A 19,377-nucleotide genomic window follows, 5' to 3' on the forward strand; every position below is an offset into this window, starting at 1 on the left:
CAGGGCCCCCTACTTATGCCTCTCAAGCTCCTACAAGCTGAGCTGCCAGGTCTGTTGTACCAGGCCTGGTTCCTTGCTCCTGAGAGGGAGTCTACATGCTGCTGTCCTCCCTTTGCCATCTTCGCAATTCCCTGAACACAGCACAGTCCCAGCTCAAGCTGGAAAAGTTGACAAGGTTCATCTGTTAAGACCCAAAAGTTAGAAAGCCAAACAGAACTGACACAGTCATTGTCAACCTCTTCTGGAAGCCATTTTCTAAGGTTTGAAAGCATATTTGAAGCACAAGTCAGTGAAATTATAAAATGTCCATACCAGCGTACAACTTGGGGTTTGTATATTTCTGACTCCTTGCATGACATTTATGGAAGTGAATCCTGAATCAATTAGTAAGCTACTAGCTTCTCCATTGGGGACCTGTGTTCCATCTTATAGATGACTGTGAGCATCCACTTCTGTATTTGCCATGCACTGGCATAGCCTCATATGAGACAGCTATACCAGGGTTCCTTCAGCAAAATCTTGCTGGCATATGCAATAGTGTCTGGGTTTGGTGGCTGATTATGGGATGGATCTCCGGGTGGGGTAGTCTCTGGATAGTCCATCATGTCGTCTTAGCTCCAAACTTTGTCTCTGTAACTCCTTTCATGGGTATTTTGTTCCCTATTCTAAGGAGGAATGAAGAATCCACCCATTGGTCTTCCCTCTTCTTGATTTTCTTGTGTCTTGCAAATTGTATCTTGGGTATTCTATGTTTCTGAGCTAATATCCATTTATCAGTGAGTGCACATCTAATGACTTCTTTTGTGATTGGGTTACCTCACTAAGGATGATATCCTCCAGATACATCCATTTGTCCAAGAATTTCATAAATCCATTGTTTTTAATAGCTGAGTAGTACTCCATTGTGTAAATATACCACATTTTCTGTATCCATTCTTCTGTTGAGGGACATCTGGGTTCTTTCTAGCTTTTGGCTAGTATAAATAAGGCTGCTATGAACATAGTGGAGCATGTGTTCTTATTACCAGTTGGAACATTTTCTGGGTATATGCCCAGGAGAGGTATTGCTGGATCTTCCGATAGTATTATGTCCAATTTTCTGAGGAACCTCCAGACTGACTTCCAAAGTGGTTGTACAAGCTTGCAATCCCACCAGCAGTGGAGGAGTGTTCCTCTTTCTCCACATCCTTGCCAGCATCTGCTATCACCTGAATTTTTGATCTTAGCCATTCTGACTGGTGTGAGGTGGAATCTCAGGGTTGTTTTGATTTGCATTTCCCTGATGATTAAAGATGTTGAACATTTTTTCAGGTGCTTCTCAGACATTGGGTATTCCTCAGGTGAGAATTCTTTGTTTACCTCTGAACCCCATTTTTAATGGAGTTATTTGAATTTCTGGAGTCCAGCTTCTTGAACCTTTTGTATATATTGGATATTAGTCTCTTATCAGGTTTAGGATTGGTAAAAATACTTTCCCAATCTGCTGGTGGCCTTTTTGTCTTATTGACAGTGTCTTTTGCCTTACAGAAGCTTTGCAATTTTATGAGGTCCCATTTGTCAATTCTTGATCTTACAGCACAAGCCATTGCTGTCCTGTTTAGGAATTTCCCCCATGTGCCCATATCTTCGAGGCTTTTCCCTACTTTCTCCTCTATTAATTTCACTGTCTCTGGTCTTATGTGGAGGTCTTTGATCCACTTATACTTGACCTTAGTACAAGGAGATAATAATGGATCAATTTGCATTCTTCTACATGATAACCACCAGTTGTGCCAGCACCATTTGTTGAAAATGCTGTCTTTTTTCCACTGGATGGTTTTAATTCCCTTGTCAAAGACCAAGTGACCATAGGTGTGTGGACTCATCTCTGGGTCTTCAATTCTAATCCATTGATCTACATGTCTGTCACTGTACCAGTAACATGCATTTTTGTTTGTTTGTTTGTTTGTTTGTTTTAAAAGCACAATTGCTCTGTAGTACAGCTTTAGGTCAGACATGGTGATTTCCCCAGAGGTTCTTTTATTGTTGAGAATAGTTTTTGCTATCCTAGGTTTTTTATTTTTCCAGATGAATTTGTAAATTGCCCTTTCTATCACAGTGAAGAATTGAGTTGGAATTTTGATGGGGATTGCATTGAATCTGTAGATTGCTTTTGGCAGGATAGCCATTTTTACTATATTAATCCTGCCAATCTATGAGCATGGGAGATCTTTCCATCTTCTGAGATCTTCTTTAATTTCTTTTTTTCAGAGACTTGAAGTTCTTATCATACAGATCTTTCACTTCCTTAGAGTCACACCAAGGTATTTTATAATATTTATGACTATTGTGAAGGATGTTGTTTCCCTAATTTCTTTTCTTACTTCTGTCCTAAGAGATGCCATTCTTAACCTGTGAGACCTGACAGGGATCCAAAGGAGGCCAAAGGATACAAGTACGGATGGCCTCCTGAGGATGAGAATCCTGTGCAAGAGTGCACATGTGTGCTTTTTTCTTTTAATTTGTATTTATTCATTTACATTCCAATCTCTGCCTGCCCCCATTCCCAGACACCCTCTCTCCATCCCCTCTTTTCTTCTCTGAGAGGGTGGCATCTCCCTGGGTATCCTCCTACTCTGGTCCTCAAGTCTCTGCCAGATTAGTGCATCCTCTCCCACTGAAGCCAGACAAGGCAGTCCTGTTGGGGAATGGATTCCACAGTCATGCTACAACTTTAGGGAGTGCATCCACTCTAGTTGTTGGGGAGCCCCCAGGGGGACTGAGCTGCACATCTGCTATGTATGTACCGGGGGTGCTTTGTTCCAGCCTGTGTGTGTTCTTTGTTGGCTCAGTCTCTGAGAGCTCCCAGAGGTCCACAATGGTTGACTCTGTTGGTCTTTCTATGGGTTCCCATCCCCCTCAGGGCCTTCAATCCTTCCCCTAGCTCTCCTGTAAAGAGTTGCCAACTCCAATGTTTGGTTGTCACACACACACATTTTTAAAACAAAAACAAGTTCTCCCTGTGTAGCACAGGTAACCTCCAAGCTCAGGGCCCCCTACTTATGCCTCCCAAGCTCCCACAAGCTGAGCTGCCAGGTCTGTTGTACCAAGCCTGGTTGCTTGTTCCTGAGAGTCTGCATACAGCTGTCCTCCCTTTACCATCTAGGCGATTCCCTGAACACAGCTCAATCCCAGCTCAAGCTGGAAAAGTTGACAAGGTTCATCTATTGAGACCAAAAAGTTAGAAATCCAAACAGAATTGAGGCAGTCATTGTCAACCTCCTCTGGAAGTTATTTTCTAAGGTTTGAAAGCATACTTGAAGCACAAGTCAGTGAAATCATAAAATGTCCATACCGGCGTACAACTTGGGGTTTGTATACTTCTGACTCCTTGCATGACATTTATGGAAGTGAATCCTGAATTGATTGGTAAGCTACTAGAAGTCCTACGATTGTCCGTAATGTTAGTGCTAAACTTGTCATCTGTTCTAGACATCAGACATTCTGTAAACCATAAAAGGCAATTTTGTTCCCGTTTCTGTAGGGTTGTTTTCAGCAATAAAGATCTGTACTTAGTGTGATTTCTTACTGGCTTGAATGACCCGATATACTTAACTTGCACACTCCTCTGAAAGCAGTGTTAATCTTGATTTTACTTTTGGTGATGTAGATCAGAATCGGTAACTTTGTGGGGACATGGCAGGGTGAATGTGCACACAGTCTGGAGCTTTTTAAAATCTTTTAAATCTATATGAGTATATTTTGGCTATCTTTAGACACAGCAGACGAGGACATTGAATCCTATTACAGTTGGTTGTGAGCCACCATGTGGTTGCTGGGAATTGAACTCAGGACCTTTGGAAGAGCAGCCAGTGCTCTTAACCGCTGATCCATCTCTCGGGCCCCTGGAGCTTCATGCTGACATTGTATTCTGTTCCACGAGAGCCTTGTTCTCCGTGATGCTCTTTGCCTTCCTTCTCATACTGTACATATCACTGTGTGTAGTCCACATAATTATTTCCCTGGCAGTTTCCAGCCGATCCTATGTGCATTTTTAGGTAAAGATATACCTGAAATCAGCATGCAGTTTTTATTGAACCCCACAAATATTTGCTAAGCATCTTCCTCATGTGACACACCATTCCAGCATGGCACTAGAGAGGATTGAAGCCCTCTGTCTTTTCATACAAGTCACAGAACAGAGTCTATAATACTTCAGCAAGGAAAGCTACTCATTTAAAACAGAAAAGATGCCACGGCAAGTGTTGCAAAGAAGTAGGCATTCCCTGTGAAACACATGACAATCACCAAGGGGCCGAAAGGACCCAAGTGCAGGTGGCCCCATGGCAGTGAGAACCTCATTTGCAAACCCCGCAGAATTTTAGGGCTGGCTTTGGACACTGGCTTTTAGTTTACTTTCTCCATTGATCATAAGTTACAGAATTGCCTTACGACATTTGTCTCAGGAGACCTGAATTCCATAGGTCCTGGAGAGGAATGGCTGGTGGGGTTGTCATACCTACACTCTAGCCCTCAGTATCGTTTGATACTCCCATAATCCAAAGACCCAGAAGGCAGTGTCTGCATATTTTATTTATCTATTGATGTGGTGAAAGCCCCTGGCAACATGACACTTGGTTACTCGTCTGAGCAAGTCGCTTAAGCTCCTTGAGCTTCAGTTTCTTTATCTGGAGAGCAGCTACAAAGGTGTGCAAGTCAGAGACACTGTTTTGTGTGTAGTCCACTGCCCTGGTTGGACAGAAGGCAACTTGTATTTTGTAGTTCCTCCCAGTGTTTCAGATGAGAAGACCTTGAGAGTCACAGTGCTCTCCCAGCAATCTCTCTCCTGATGCCTCTCAAGTAGATTTTGCAAATAGGCCTTTATGGTTTGCCAACATGACTTAATCTGTTTGGTGTCCATAAAACCTGTTTTCCTCTTGGCCTGGCTCTCTGTTCTATTACTTTCTTGCTGATAATATATGAGTTGTCTAAGTTGCTATTAAAAGTCTTCAGACCCTCTGAAAGGTCAACCCTATAAAATTTCATTATAAAGTGTCTAACTATAGAACACACAACATGCCATCGTAAGTTCAGGGAGCTCGTGTGAAGAGTTTTCCATTGCACACCGACTGGAACACTCAGAAGTAAAAGCAGGATCCAGCAGCCAGGCATGCAGAAGTAGTCAACAGGAGATAAAATGCTGCTACTTGCTGCAGCTCGGCTGCCTGGGCTATTCATTTGTTTCTGAGTGGTTTGTGTGTGCATGTATGCGAGCGTACATGTGTGCATGTGTTTAATATTGGGGATTTGTGCCTGTCAGCTTTTATGAATTTTACTCTTAGCAAACAGAAGTTCAAAGTTGCTGTGCAAAAGCACTATTGGTTTGGTTTTCATCTTAAAATATTCTAAACAGTTAAATTAAGAAAGTTTAGGGACAGCAGAGGCACATGCCTTTAATCTCAGCATTCAGGAGGCAGCAGTAGTTCCAGTCTGGTCTACAGAGAGAGTTCCAGGGTGGCCAGGTCCACACAGAGAAACCATGACTTGAAGAAACAAGGGGAGGGGAGGGGAGGGGAAGGGAGGGGAGGGGAGGGGAGGGAGGGAGGGAGGGGAGGGGAGGGGAGGGGAGGGGAGGGGAGGGGAGGGGAGGAAGAGGGGAAAGGGAGTGGAGGGGGAGGAGAGGGGAAAGGGAGTGGAGGGGGAGGAGAGGGGAGGGGGAGGGGAGGGAAGGAAGAAAGAAGAAAGTTTAGGGCTGGAAAGAAGGTTCAGTGGATCAGAGCTCTTGCTTCTCACGAAAAGGACAGTGCTCTAGCACCTACATCACAGCTCACAAGCTCAGTTTTTTTTTTCTATTTTTATTAGATATTTTCTTTATATACATTTCAAATGCTATCCCAAAAGACCCCTATACCCTCCCCCTGCCCTGCTCCCCTACCCACCCACTCCCACTTCTTGGCCCTGGCATTCCCCTGTACTGGGGCATATAAAGTTTGCAGTACCAAGGGGTCTCTCTTCCCAGTGATGGCCAACTAGGCCATCTTCTGCTACATATGCAGCTAGAGACATGAGCTCTGGGGGTACTGGTTAATTCATATTGTTGTTCCACCTATAGGGTTGCAAACCCCTTTAACTTACTGGGTGCTTTCTCTAGCTTCTCCATTGGGAGCCCTGTGTCTATCTTATAGATGACTGTGAGCATGCACTGGCATAGCCTCATACGAGACAGCTATACTAGGGTCCCTTCAGCAAAATCTTTCTGGCATATGCAATAGTGTCTGGGTTTGGTGGCTGATTATGGGACGGATCTTCGGGTGGGGTAGTCTCTGGATAGTCCATCATGTCGTCTTAGCTCCAAACTTTGTCTCTGTAACTCCTTTCATGGGTATTTTGTTCCCTATTCTAAGGAGGAATGAAGTATCCACCCATTGGTCTTCCCTCTTCTTGATGTTATTGTGTCTTGCAAATTGTATTTTGGGTATTCTAAGTTTCTGGGCTAATATCCACTTATCAGTGAGTGCATATCTAATGACTTCTTTTGTGATTAGGTTACCTCACTAAGGATGATATCCTCCAGATACATCCATTTGTCCAAGAATTTCATAAATCCATTGTTTTTAATAGCTGAGTAGTACTCCATTGTGTAGATGTACCACATTTTCTGTATCCATTCCTCTATTAAGGGACACATGGGTTCTTTCCAGCTTCTGGCTATTATAAATAAGGCTGACAAGCTCAGTTCTAGATGATCCACCACTTTCTTATGGCCTCCGCAGGCAGAAGGTATGCTTGTGGTACATGTGTATACTTGCAAACAAACACTGAAATCCACAAAACAGTGCTTTGTTAAAAAAAAAAACTAGTAAACACTAGAAAACAACCAGACACATTTTTTAATATTGTTTATGCTCAGTCATGGTGACACAAACCAGTGATCCTAACACATGGAAGGCAGAGACAGGAGTTGAAGGCCAGCCTGTTCTACAGGACACTCTTTTAAATAATATAAACCAATAAATTAAATAAACCAAATGGATTTCTTGTGCCCTTCAGAATCATCTCTGCCTTTAACACTGTATGTGGATGACATAGTAGACTTACAGAACCTTACTCTGTAGCTGCTCACCTTTTCTTCATTAAACTAAAATTAAGATGTTGATGTGTCACAGTAAGGCTCTTTTCGCTTTTTAATTTACATGCTACAGTTACCCATCGTTCTATGGCTTCCTCTTATATTTCGAGGATACTGTTTTTCCAGTGTTGTGAGAAATACGTGGCAGATTGGAGTATAAGTAGAACAGAGATAGATTGATGTTCCCATCCAACATCTGTTGACTGTTGCTGGGGCATGTAAGGAGACAGCAGAGTGTGGTGGTGCTAGCTGTCTACATCTGGTAACATACAAGAAAGAGTGGAACAGAGGTGCTGGAGAGATGGCTCAGTGGTTGAGAGCACTTTCTGCTGTAGCAGAGGACTGTTCCATTTCCCAGTACTCCCATGGCAGTTCACAACCATCTATCACATCAGTTTCAGGACATCCACCTAACCTCACACAGGCATACATATGTAAACCAAAATGAGTAAATGGTAAAGGAAAAGGAGAACAGGGTATCTCCCGCATTTTGAGAGCATGCCCCAGTGACCTAAACCTTCACAGTCCCACGTCTTAAAGTCTCTAGTTTCTCCCTGTAGTGTCAAGCTGAAGGCCAAGTCTCTAACACACTGGAGGTTAGGACATGTCAGAGTGAAATTAGTGAATGCAGAATTAATTTACCACTGGTGAATATTTGGGGTTATTTTCCCAGGATTTTCAGGGTTTTTTTTAGGTGGGAGGGGTTCTCTTAAGTCTTTTAAGCAAAATAGCACCAAGCCTTTCTGTTTTGATCTATTATAAACTTGAGCTGTTCGGTCTGTAGGGTGAGTTTCCAGAAATAGAATTACTGAATCACAGTGTATTTTTAGACCTGCGTTCATTCCCATGCACATGTATTAGTGGGTGGACAGATTGATATTTTTTCCCTAGCATTGGAGTCACGTGGCCGAGTTTATTCTCTGTGCTGTTCTAAGTCTCTTACCACTGTGCAAGGGCCTTTCTTTTTCAAGTGAAGAGGTAACACTGTGGTAAGCAGTCTTTTATAACCCATAATAAAAACCCTTGTAAAGGCCATTTTTGATCAAATGAAGCTAAGTGTTCTTTTCAGAATCCATTCCCATTCCTCCCCCCACCACTGAACCCCACCCACCACCACCATTGAACATCACTCCCCACCTCTCTGTACTGGAATGTGCACAGGTCAGTAATGGATAACATATGTAAATAAAGTCACAATTCTAGTTCTTATTTGTTAAGCTGAGAAAGCAACTGGAAATAATTACATGAGAAACCTTACCAAACCCCCTCCTCTATAGCATGTGTGTGTAACCACTAAGTAAAATTTAAAATTACATAGTTGAGTTATATAGGTGTTGATGTGCAAGAACACTCAGAAGACAATTTGAAGGAACCTTCAATCATTGGAGGGCCCCAGAGAAAAGTTTCTCTAAGTGTAGACTAGAAAAAAAAATTGCATGTACCTTAGAAAGTTGGATTATTTATTACTCTGCTCACTGAGTACTAACATAAATTCTGAAGATCCTTCCAGATCTAAGGCTAGAAAACTGTGGAGTTTCAAATTAAGTACAGGCCACATGACACTTGATTCAGTTAAAATGCTAACTGTTCAAAGATTCTGTACTTTGATGGGGGCACAGTTGTTTCTTGATCCTAATAACAAGTGTTTGGGAAGATGGAAAGCCAAAGTGTAGGATGGCCGTGTGTGCCAGTGCCCTGGCCAATGATGACTATGGAGCCTCTATTTAATGATGCCACTCTGGAGCCCATTCCTCACTCTGGGAGTTTCCTCACAACCACTCTACGAGAGAGTGTTGTCCATTCTTTACAATAAGGAACATGAGACAAGATGTTGGTGGATGAGATGTGACCAACCTCTCAGAAGACATCACAGTGTAGTTTTACCCATGAAAATGAAAGATCACATTGGTCCCGTTGATTGCTATTTTTCTTTACTCTCTTTTTGTTATTCTAGTTTGTGCCCTTAGTAGATTAACAACCTCTTTTTTCACCTTCTGTTCATCCTATATGCTAAACTTTGAATAATAACCTCCTAGTCTGTATTCCTTATCCACACTAACTGTAAGATACGATACTTTAAAGACCCAGCAATGAAGCTCTCTGTAGTGTGGTACTGCTTTAGGTGTCCTCTCCAGGGTCCTGTCTGGTGAGGATGCAGCTGGGCTCCTCACTCTGAAGCCCCAAGCTCTCTTTAAACTTCTCTCTTCTAGTGTTCTCTTACATGCCAGACACTTCCCCACACCAGACAGATCTAGCCCACGGCTCAGGTTGGCTCAGAAGCTCCTTCAGCCTCAGTGCATATAAGAGCGCATGTGGTCCTTGTCACAAACCAGCTTGAAGTGTGTAGGTACAAGCTCACATCTTCTATCCTTGTTAAAGAGCCCCTTGGGCCCCAGTCTCTGGGTGCTGTTTGGTAACAGTGCCTAATGTGATGTCTTCTATGTTGTAGGTGCTTCATAGTTCTCTTAAATAAATGGTAGCTGGTCAGTGTGTGTAATTTAAAATATATTAAGTGCTTTAGAATATAATATTCTACATAATGTGTTCTAAGATGTGGATTGATATATAGATGATAGATAGATAGATAGATAGATAGATAGATAGATAGATAGATAGATAGATGATAGACAATGATAGATAGTATAACATAAGTATACAGATAGTTTAGAACCTGTCTAAATCTCCCCTTTTGAGGTTGTTTCCTTTTTGTAGACATAGGAACAAAGACTCACAATGATGAGAGGGACCTGCCTTAGTTTATATGACTAGTAAGCACAAATTCTTAGCTCTGAATCCAGTTAGTTCATTTTCTTTCCATGGGTAGAGGCTGGTGGGAGGTGGAAGGAAGGTGAGCGCCCTCGGCTGTGCTCCTCTAACCGAGGAGGAGAGCGCTTCTCCAGACTGATTGCTCACCCACACAGGCCTGTCCACCCTGCCCACCCCTGGATCAGTTGCTTGTGAGTGGAAATAAAATTGTCCTGGTATCCTTGGACCATCCCTTCCCAGCTGTCCACCACAGTGTCTGTGCAGAAGACAAGCAGGCAGGCAGGTGACTGTGTCCTCTTCCCACGGATACTAACTTCCGTTACACGTTACCCCATTGAGGAGGGAAGTGTGAAGTAACCAGAGAGACTCTCAAAAGAAGGAATCGAGAAGGAGAACAGAGAAAGGCATGACTGTTGAAAAGTGTGAGGCTGTTATTTCATTTAGGACATGCAGGGAAATGGGGAAATGGTCCCAGTGGGCCATCCAGTTTTTAAAGAAAGCTTCGCAGAACGAGGTGAATAAATCCAGGATCATTTGGGTCACTGGCCAGCAACCCGAGTACTTCAGCTTCATACGTTTCTGTTTCTACAGTGCTGGGGTTTATATCCTTCTCGGAAGAAGTTATAATTAACATTGCATGTTTGTAGTTTTGTTTCCTGATGACTTTCTACAGTGGGTTAATAATAGCCATTGTGATGAGGTAATGATTCTTCCTCCAGCCTGTCCATTTATGTCATTGCTTTGTCCCCTGAATACCAGTGCCATTTTGACTTTTGCTGAAAGGGAGCTTCTCGTTTCTGTGTAATTGAGGCCGAGTCTTTGCTGTCTCAGCATTTTCACCGCCTCTAGGGAATAATAATAATAATAATACAGACTCCTTAAACTGCCACTCGATGAATTAGATTTATACACACAAAAAAATAAATAATTAAAAACAGCCACATAGGCCATGCTTTTATCCATTTGACTAAGGCCTGCACTTCTGAGGTCTCGGGCCTTTGTTTCTCTGTGAGGTGCTGTGATGTGGCTTGCCACCCTGCTGTCCCATTTCCCTCACGCCCAGTGACAGGCACTAAGTAAAGAGGAAGCCAATGGGCACAGGCCAACCAGACTCTTCTTTGGAACAGAGCTCATGTGTGACTCTTGGAGCCTGTCTCAAGGTTTGATTAATTGTCCACTTCAAATTTACTATTCATAGAGCTGAGTGTTTTAAAGAATCTACCTTATCTGGAAGATATCATCCTGAGTGAGGTAACCCAATCACAAAAGAAGTCACTTGATATGCACTCACTGGTAAGTGGATATTAGCCCAGAAACTTAGAATACCCAAGGTACAATATGCAAAACACAAGAAAATCAAGAAGAGGGAAGACCAATGGGTGGATACTTCCTTCCTCCTTAGAATAGGGAACAACATACCCATGAAAAATTACAGAGACAAAGTTTCGAGCTAAGATGAAATGATGGACTACCCAAAGACTACCCGACCCGGGGATCCATCCCATAATCAGCCACCAAACCCAGACACTATTGCATATGCCAGCAAGATTTTGCTGAAGGGGCCCTGGTATAGCTGTCTCATATGATGCTATGCCAGTGTCTGGAAAATACAGAAGTGGATGTATAGGATGGAATAGGATGGAACACAGGGCCCCCAATGCAGGAGCTAGAGAAAGTACCAAAGGAGCTGAAGGGGTCTGCAACCCTATAGGTAGAAAAACAATATGAACTAACCAGTAGCCCCAGAGCTCGTGTCTCTACCTGCATATGTAGCAGAAGATGGCCTAGTCAGCCATCATTGGGAAGAGAGGCCCATTGCTCTTGCAAACTTTATATGCCCAAGAACAGGGGAATGCCAGGGCCAAGAAGTGGGAGTGGGTGGGTAGGGCAGCAGGGAAGAGGGAGAGTATAGGGGACTTATGGGATAGCATTTGAAATGTAAATGAAGAAAATATCTTATAAAAAATTAAAAGAGAGAGAGAGAGAGAGAGAATCTACCTTAAGCCGGCCCTCACTTCCTAAGAGCTTATTGCTCTTTGTGGGTTTTGAGGGCAACATTTTCTTGTGAGCTGATGTGAGAAGTCAGTCTTATCCATACAGGACTGTGTATAGAAGTCCCTAAAGATTGTCATAACCATTAGAAATTGACCAGAGAATGCAATAGGAGCAGGCGCCTTTGGAGCTTTGAGATAAGTCAAAAGTGTAAGCTTGATGTGCTTAGTGTAGAAAGGTGTGGTGTAGTGTGGAAAGTTGTATAGTGTAGAAAGCTATGGGCACAATCTCCCGAGGGGTGAGTTAACCCACATGATTCCTTGAACAGGACCTTAGCATGGCCGTGCTAGTCTCTGTTTAGTTCTATATTTTAAAATATTGCACCATTTTGTGGAAGAACTGAGGGTTTTTTTTTAAGGTGCTAGGAGTAGATCCAGCAAACCCCTCTGAGTAATGTATCCAAAGGATTTGAAAGAGGAGATAATTGCACACCTACGTTCCAAGCAGCCTATTTCCACAGAAGCCAACACCCAAGGGCAGTCTGTGTTCATCCCTGGATGAACGGGTGGGAATTAATGTGTTTAAATACTATACAGCCTTGAAAAGGATGAGCTGATTACACAGCCCCTCATAGAGACTTACTCTAAGAAAATGGGCAATTCCAAATGATACACGCTGATTCCACACGTGAGGTTTCTGGAGGAAAACCAGAGGAAAGGTAGTTGCCAGGGTTGAGAGGAGAGGAAAGTAGGAGTTGTGGTGGAGTCTACAGAGTTTCAAGTTTTGTGAGATGAAACGGTTATACAGATCGGCTCCCAGGTAGTAACGTTGGCTCTCAGGCTTAGTATTGAGCACTAAGTTAAAATGGTCCAAAGTAGGAAGTCAGCGCTTTCCTGTACTACAATTAACAATGTGTGTATCAGTATTAGTAATAAGGAAAAATTGATTCTGGGACTACTGGCCTTCACTGCTGGTCTCCCTCTGACTTAACCATCATCACTTCCTGTGGGCTGGCTCAGATAGCCTGCACCACACCTCCTTACCCATAATACCTGCCTTCGTTCAATCTGCTGCCACCAGGTTGGCTGGACAAGTCCTGCTTTACATTTGACATTTTCAACCGCAGACTCCAGACACTCTTTGGGAACAAGATATTATGCATATGTAGGGTTGGGGCTTTATTGGAAGGGCCAGTTCTTGCTGTGCAATCCAAGCTGGCCTCAAGCTCCAGGTCCTGAGTGTTCAGATTACAGGTAGGTGCCACATCACCCAGCTCTGAAGAAACTGTAATGACGTCTTTGGAAAGAATGTGGCTTGTGCATTATAAGGGGAAAAATAAGTGGTACTGTCTACGTTGTTATGTGTCTTATTTTTAATTTTTGAATGAATAAACATTTGTACATTTTTAGGAATAAACTTTGAGAACCTGAGCAAATAGCTCAAATATATACATATACATATGTATATATCATAATATTATATACACGCATACATTCATTTTTACTTAGTCATTTTCATTTTAAAACTGCCATTTCTGAGACTTGTCAGATGGTCTATGTTGGCTATTTCAGTATCATTGGAAAACTAGCCTGTGCATCTGTAGATGGAAAGTAGGACCCTATCATAAACCTTTTAACCATTATAAGCCTCGGTGTCATTTTTAGTTTGCTTATTTTTTATTTAAAGCAGTAAGCAGATTCAAGTGCTAGAGCCCCTGAAAACAACATTAGCAAGTCTTGGAGATTCCTGGGATGTCTGGAGTCTCTGAGGGAGCAGCAGAGGGCTGACTTCCTTCGAAGCCACTGTCACCCAGAGCCAGCCTTTCTCTGCCCTAGAATTCTGTGACAATGTGCTTCTTGTCACATGGCTTAGGCAGAGAGAGTTGGCCCTCCACGTGACAGCTCAGCACAGGCCGTTTGTACCAAAACTATGCTTGATGGGTTTTAGCGGAATCATCTGAAGGTGTGTTTACCTGGAAGGGTCAAGTTGGGAGTACCCTGGGGTTCATGGATCTCTGGTCTCATTGCACTGCCTCAGTTGAGCTACTTCGGGGTATTTGGGACTTGTATAGGACAGAATAATTTATATTAAAATCTTGAACTGTTTGATGGTATGGTTTATAACACTATAATGTGAGATAAAGCATGAAGATAACCCTTTGAATTCTTTATTTTAAAAAAGCACTTCTTGTAACTGAAGCAGATTCTTGAATGATACTGGAGTTCGTTCATTATTACTGTTCTGTGGAGTTGGGTTCCAAATTAAGACACAGTTCCAAGTTTGGAGTGTCCTCCTGCCCTCCAGACAAGGTTTCTCTGTGTGTCCCTGTCTGTCCTGGAACTCACTCTGTAGATGAGGCTAACCTCAAACTCAATGGTCTGCATGCCTCTGCCTCTCAACTGCTGGGATTAAAGGCATGCCACCACCATGCCCAGCTCTGATTGATACATTCTTACATAGAACAACTATTCGCAGGTGTCATTAGCATGGACTGACTGAAAGAGGGTACGTGGATCCATACTATTTAATCCATGTTAGGTGTGGTTTTAGCAAGTCCCATTAGCCTTTAAGTCGGTGATTCTCACCCTTCCTGATGCTGAGAGACTTGGCTGAGGTAATCTTCCTGTGCACTGGGTAAAGGTTGTCTTTATTTTTCAAATCTTGATTTCTGTGCCAGCGGAGAGCTAAGCACTGTGCAGACTTTGGTATTGTTTTTTATTAAGCATCATCTGTCTCAGTGTTTCACAAACGTTCTTCTCCATCTCCTCCTGATTGGCTTCATAAAGGGTTGTGGGCCTATACATAGGGCAAGAGAGGAAAGGTGGGGCCTCCAGGCAGAGATAGAGAGTCTGGGAAGAAATCAGCTGCTAGAGATTTGCCAGCTAGACATGGAGGAAGGAACGGGTGTCAGGGCTGAAGGAGAGATAATGAGCCACATGACAGAACATAGATTAGAATGAACTAGTTAATGAAGTTATGTGAGCTAGTTGGGAACAAGCCTCGCTATAAGACCTAAGCATTCGTAAATAAATATAAGACTCTCTGTCATTTTTGAAGCTGGTAGGTCAAGGCAGTCTAGGGATACAGTTTCTTATATTGTGGTGACCCCCTGCCCCAGCCATAAAATTATTTTCCTGTCTACTTTATAACCAAAATTTTGCTACTGTTATAAGTTGTAATGTGTTTTCTATGGTCTATGGTCTTTCTACCATCAAAGAGGTCACAACCCCCAAGTTGAGAACCACTGCTCTAAACAAACATTTTGGCACCTCTCCTCTAGGTGCCAAAGTGACATCAAAGAAAGCCAAGTAATATAGTTATGACATTACTCAGGAAAGAAGACTACGTAGCCACTAAAATTATGTTGTATAAAAGTAGGAAGTAACTTACAACAGCTTCCCAATAGCTTTGCGCTTGCATGGATGCTCTGCATGTGCCCCTGCCTGTGCATGTGTGCTTGTGAAGTCTAGGGGCAAACTTTTGGAGTCACTTTTCTCCTTCCACTGTGGGTTCCAGAGGTTGAACTGAGGCCATCAAACTTGTACAGCAAGGGCTTCTACCCAGTAAGTAACCTTTCTTCCAATCCAATAAATTGTAATTTAGCACACAAACATACTAACCATTAATTAAATACATTTTCATGTCTATAAATATAATGTATGTGTCAAAAAGGAAACAGAAAGATCCACAAAGATTGTTTAACAGTGACATTTTCTCTGTTCTCAGCAGTTAAATTATATGTAGGTTTCCTTCCTCTGCTGCATACAGTTCATCTTTAAACTGATGGTTGTTTATAACTACTAGTTTTATATAATGCTCTATATAAAACACAGAGGCAATGCATACTCTTTTACTCTACAGTTCAGGCGTTTTATAAGTTCACGTGGGCTTTATTAATTAATAAGTTAGTCCAAGTTTTTAGCTTTTATACTGTGAATTGTCTCCTTTCGTTTGAACAATTCAGTGTGAACCAAGCAGATTTCTCTCCCTGTGCTACTTTAAGAGAATGATAGTTAGTGGACAGGAAGTTAGCATGATGAGCCAGCATGACATTACTTGAAGTTAGTCATGCTTTTTAAAAATGCTGTGTGCATGTGTTCCCAATAAAGATGGATTTGCCTCCGCAGAAGACAACTCGGTTTGGTAGCCTGTGCTTTGCTTTCGCACAGTTGTTGACTGATATTAGTCCCCAAGTATTGCAAGGCCACCCCTCACCAGAGCAGGTCCATCATACATTTGGAAGCTTAGGAGGTAGCTCCTGCCAGCTCAGAATGCCCATTAGGAGCCTCAGAAATCATGCCCACACTCCCGTGTCATTGCCTGGGCCCTCTTTGCACCTTGTGGACACTGACCTTACAGTGTTGGCTGCCTATGTGTTCCTTTAGTTGTTTGTGAATCTGGCTCTCCCAGGAAACAGGAGGCAAACAGCGATTCCCCTCTCCCCCGTAATAATTCCCATCTGCTAAATGCTTCCAGTGTGTCTGAAACTCTCCTCAAATGTTGCATTATGTTGGTTGATTTGAACCTCTTATTAGGAAAAGTAAATGCTGTTTTCTCCATGTGACAGGTGGAAGAGTGAAGAATTTGATTTTCAGAAGACAGAATTCTAAACTCTAGAAAATTACCCCCAAACCATATGCTGTTCTCAGTGAACTGATTTAGCAGTGCTCTTAGTTATGTTTCTGCTGTCCTAATCAAATACTGAACAGACACAACTCAGTTGGAGAGAGATTAGTTTGGGCTCACAGTTTAGAATAGCCTGTCATAGGCAGGTGCAGTGGTGGCAGCAGGTCACAGCTATAGCAGCTAAAGTATGAGACAGCCAAGAAACAGAGGACCTGTGAGGAGTATTTCACATCCAAACCATAGCACTGCATTCCTGGCCCTCAAAGACTCATGACCACTTCATAATTAATACAAACTTTATTCAGTCTACCTTCAAGAATCCCCAGAGTTAATAAGTGGAACGGTTAAAAAATTCAGGGTGAACTCTTAGCTGTGAGCCCCTGTAAAGATGGAAAACAAGCTACATTCTTACAATGTATTGTAACATGGAGCAAACACTCTCATTGATTGCAAAAGGGAAGATCAGAAGGATAGCAATGAAAGCATGACTGAAACTCATTGCTATCATCTCCAATAGTATGTAGTCTCCATTGAAATATAGGCTTCTTCCCTTCCACAGCTGTACACATCAGCTTCTTAGATCTTCTTCCCAACTTCTCTCTCCCTACTACACATTGTTTCTTTTCTTCTGGAACCTTGAGGTGAGCATCTATTACCTTGTAACTGCTACATTCTGCTTGCCTGGCAACAGCACCCTAAGTGATGAGGTCTGATGCCAGCTTGAGATGGCTGCAGTGGCGTCCAAGCACCTGCAAGCAAACCAGGGGAAATGTCTCCCTGTGCAGCCCTTTGGAATAGGCGATCTATGTGATGCTATTCTTTGCTCAGGCTTATTGCTTTTAAATCTGGGATTCTGTTTTCAGATGTCAGATTTTAAAATGAGCTTACAGTTTTATACTCTGACCTCTTTTATGAGTGGGACCACAGAGGCCCCTTGTCTTCATGGAGAGTGTGGCTTCTCTTTCTCGTCATGTATTAATCTCCTTTACAGCTGAAATTGCTTTCGCCTCCGTCCTCAGCCCTGTCCACGGCTCTAGGGCACTCTGTGCTCTCAAATTGCAGATTTTTCTTTTTTCTTTTCACTATCTTGTTCCATTTTTGGTTTTGAAATCCTACTATAAACCTGTCTAAATGCAATGAACAGTGACCACACCACAGCCTGGTCACTCTGTTATCTTAAAGTATCCTCTGCCTAACAATCCCATTAGGTTTCAATTTAGCCTCACTCAGCCATTCAGGGTACAGCACAACTCAGTCACATTTACTTATCTTGTCAGTTATCTGCACTCCGATCCCTGGTTGAATTCTTGTTTTGTCTGAAAGTTCATGATGGCCGTCTGCTGTCCACATTTGGCACTCTGGCCTTGCACACTCTCAGTGGAATGTTCCTGTAAGTTTGTTCTGCTTCCAGCATCCTAGGACTCCTCCTGCATGCTTCCTGTAGACCACTTCTAACCATTTGTGAGCCATGTGTCCAGGTTTATCACAGCAACAATCTGTCTTCCCACATCAAGTATGTATTAGTAACTGTTATGTTGCTGTGACAGGGTATCTGACTGTACTTGAGAGAGAAGAGCTTTATTTTGGCTCACAGCTCAGGCATTTACCATCTATCACGGGAAACAATCATCTTAAGTTCAGGGTAGAGATGGCAGGAGAAACAGCCATAGTGAAAACACCGAGTCGGGGACTTTAAATAGCTTGCCTTGCTTTCTGTATTTCTTTCCTGTTTAAATAATAAAGGACTGTGTTAAGAGATTTACATTGTTTTGTATTTTGTTTTGGTTTTACACTCTTCACTAAATCAGTACCCTGGTGTTGTGACCTTGACCCAATATCTAGCTTACTTCAGTATGTTAGTTTCTTGACCTATGAAAATAGGGCGACTTATCTCAGAGTTGTGGTTTAGGCTAAATAAGTTGCTAAACAGAAAACTTGCTAAACAGAGAAGTGACACTTAGGTATAAGCACTATAAAAATAACAATTTTGAAAATACTTAAATTATATCATTTGCTATATACTGACAGTTGAAATTACTTAATGAATAAAGGTATGTGAAGTAAAATTCAACCCCCTAAGTTCGCTCAGTCCTTATGCTTTGTCCCCCCATCCCCATCCCCACCCCCACCCCCAGCACTAACCACCAGTGATTGTTTGAGGTTTAGCCTTTTGGAACATTTCCTACACCAGGGAAAACTATTCTTTTGGGGGGGGGGTCTTTTTAAAATTTTTATTAGATATTTTCTTCATTTACATTTCAAATGCTATCCCAAAAGTCCCCTATACCCTCCCCCACTCCTTGCTCCCCTACCCACCCACACCCACTTCTTGGCCTTGGCATTCCCCTGTACTGGGGCATATAAAGTTTGCTAGACCAACGGTCCTCTCTTCCCAATGATGGCCAACTAGGCTATCTTCTGCACATATGCAGCTAGAGACACGAGTTCTGGGGGTACTGATTAGTTCATATTGTTGTTCTACCTATAGGGTTGCAGACCCCTTCAGCTCTTGGGTACTTTCTCTAGCTTCTCCATTGGGGGCCCTGTGTTCCATCCTATAGATGACTGTGAGCACCCACTTCTGTATTTGCCAGGCACTGGCATAGACTTACAAGAGACAGCTATATCAGGGTTCTTTCAGCAAAATCTTGCTGGCATATGCAATAGTGTCTGGGTTTGGTGGCTGATTATGGGATGGATACCTGGGTGGGGCAGTCCCTGGATGATCCATCCTTTCGTCTTAGCTCTAAACTTTGTCTCTGCAACTCCTTCCATGAACATTTTATTCCCTATTCTAGGGAGGAATCAAGTATCCAATAGTTGGTCTTCCTTCTTGATTTTCTTGTGTTTTGGAAGTTGTATCTTGGGTATTCTAGGTTTCTGGG

General features: G+C 42.6%; 1 long non-coding RNA gene across 2 annotated transcripts in view; it reads left to right on the forward strand.

Moving 5' to 3' along the window:
• The window catches only part of LOC147004874 (uncharacterized), a 63,344-nt gene that overhangs the window by 33,664 nt on the left and 10,303 nt on the right, over nt 1–19,377 (forward strand). The window lies entirely within an intron of this gene.

This window comes from Mus caroli, unplaced genomic scaffold (assembly GCF_978045245.1).
Source record: "Mus caroli unplaced genomic scaffold, Mus_caroli_1 scaffold_4, whole genome shotgun sequence".
NCBI lineage: Eukaryota > Metazoa > Chordata > Mammalia > Rodentia > Muridae > Mus > Mus caroli.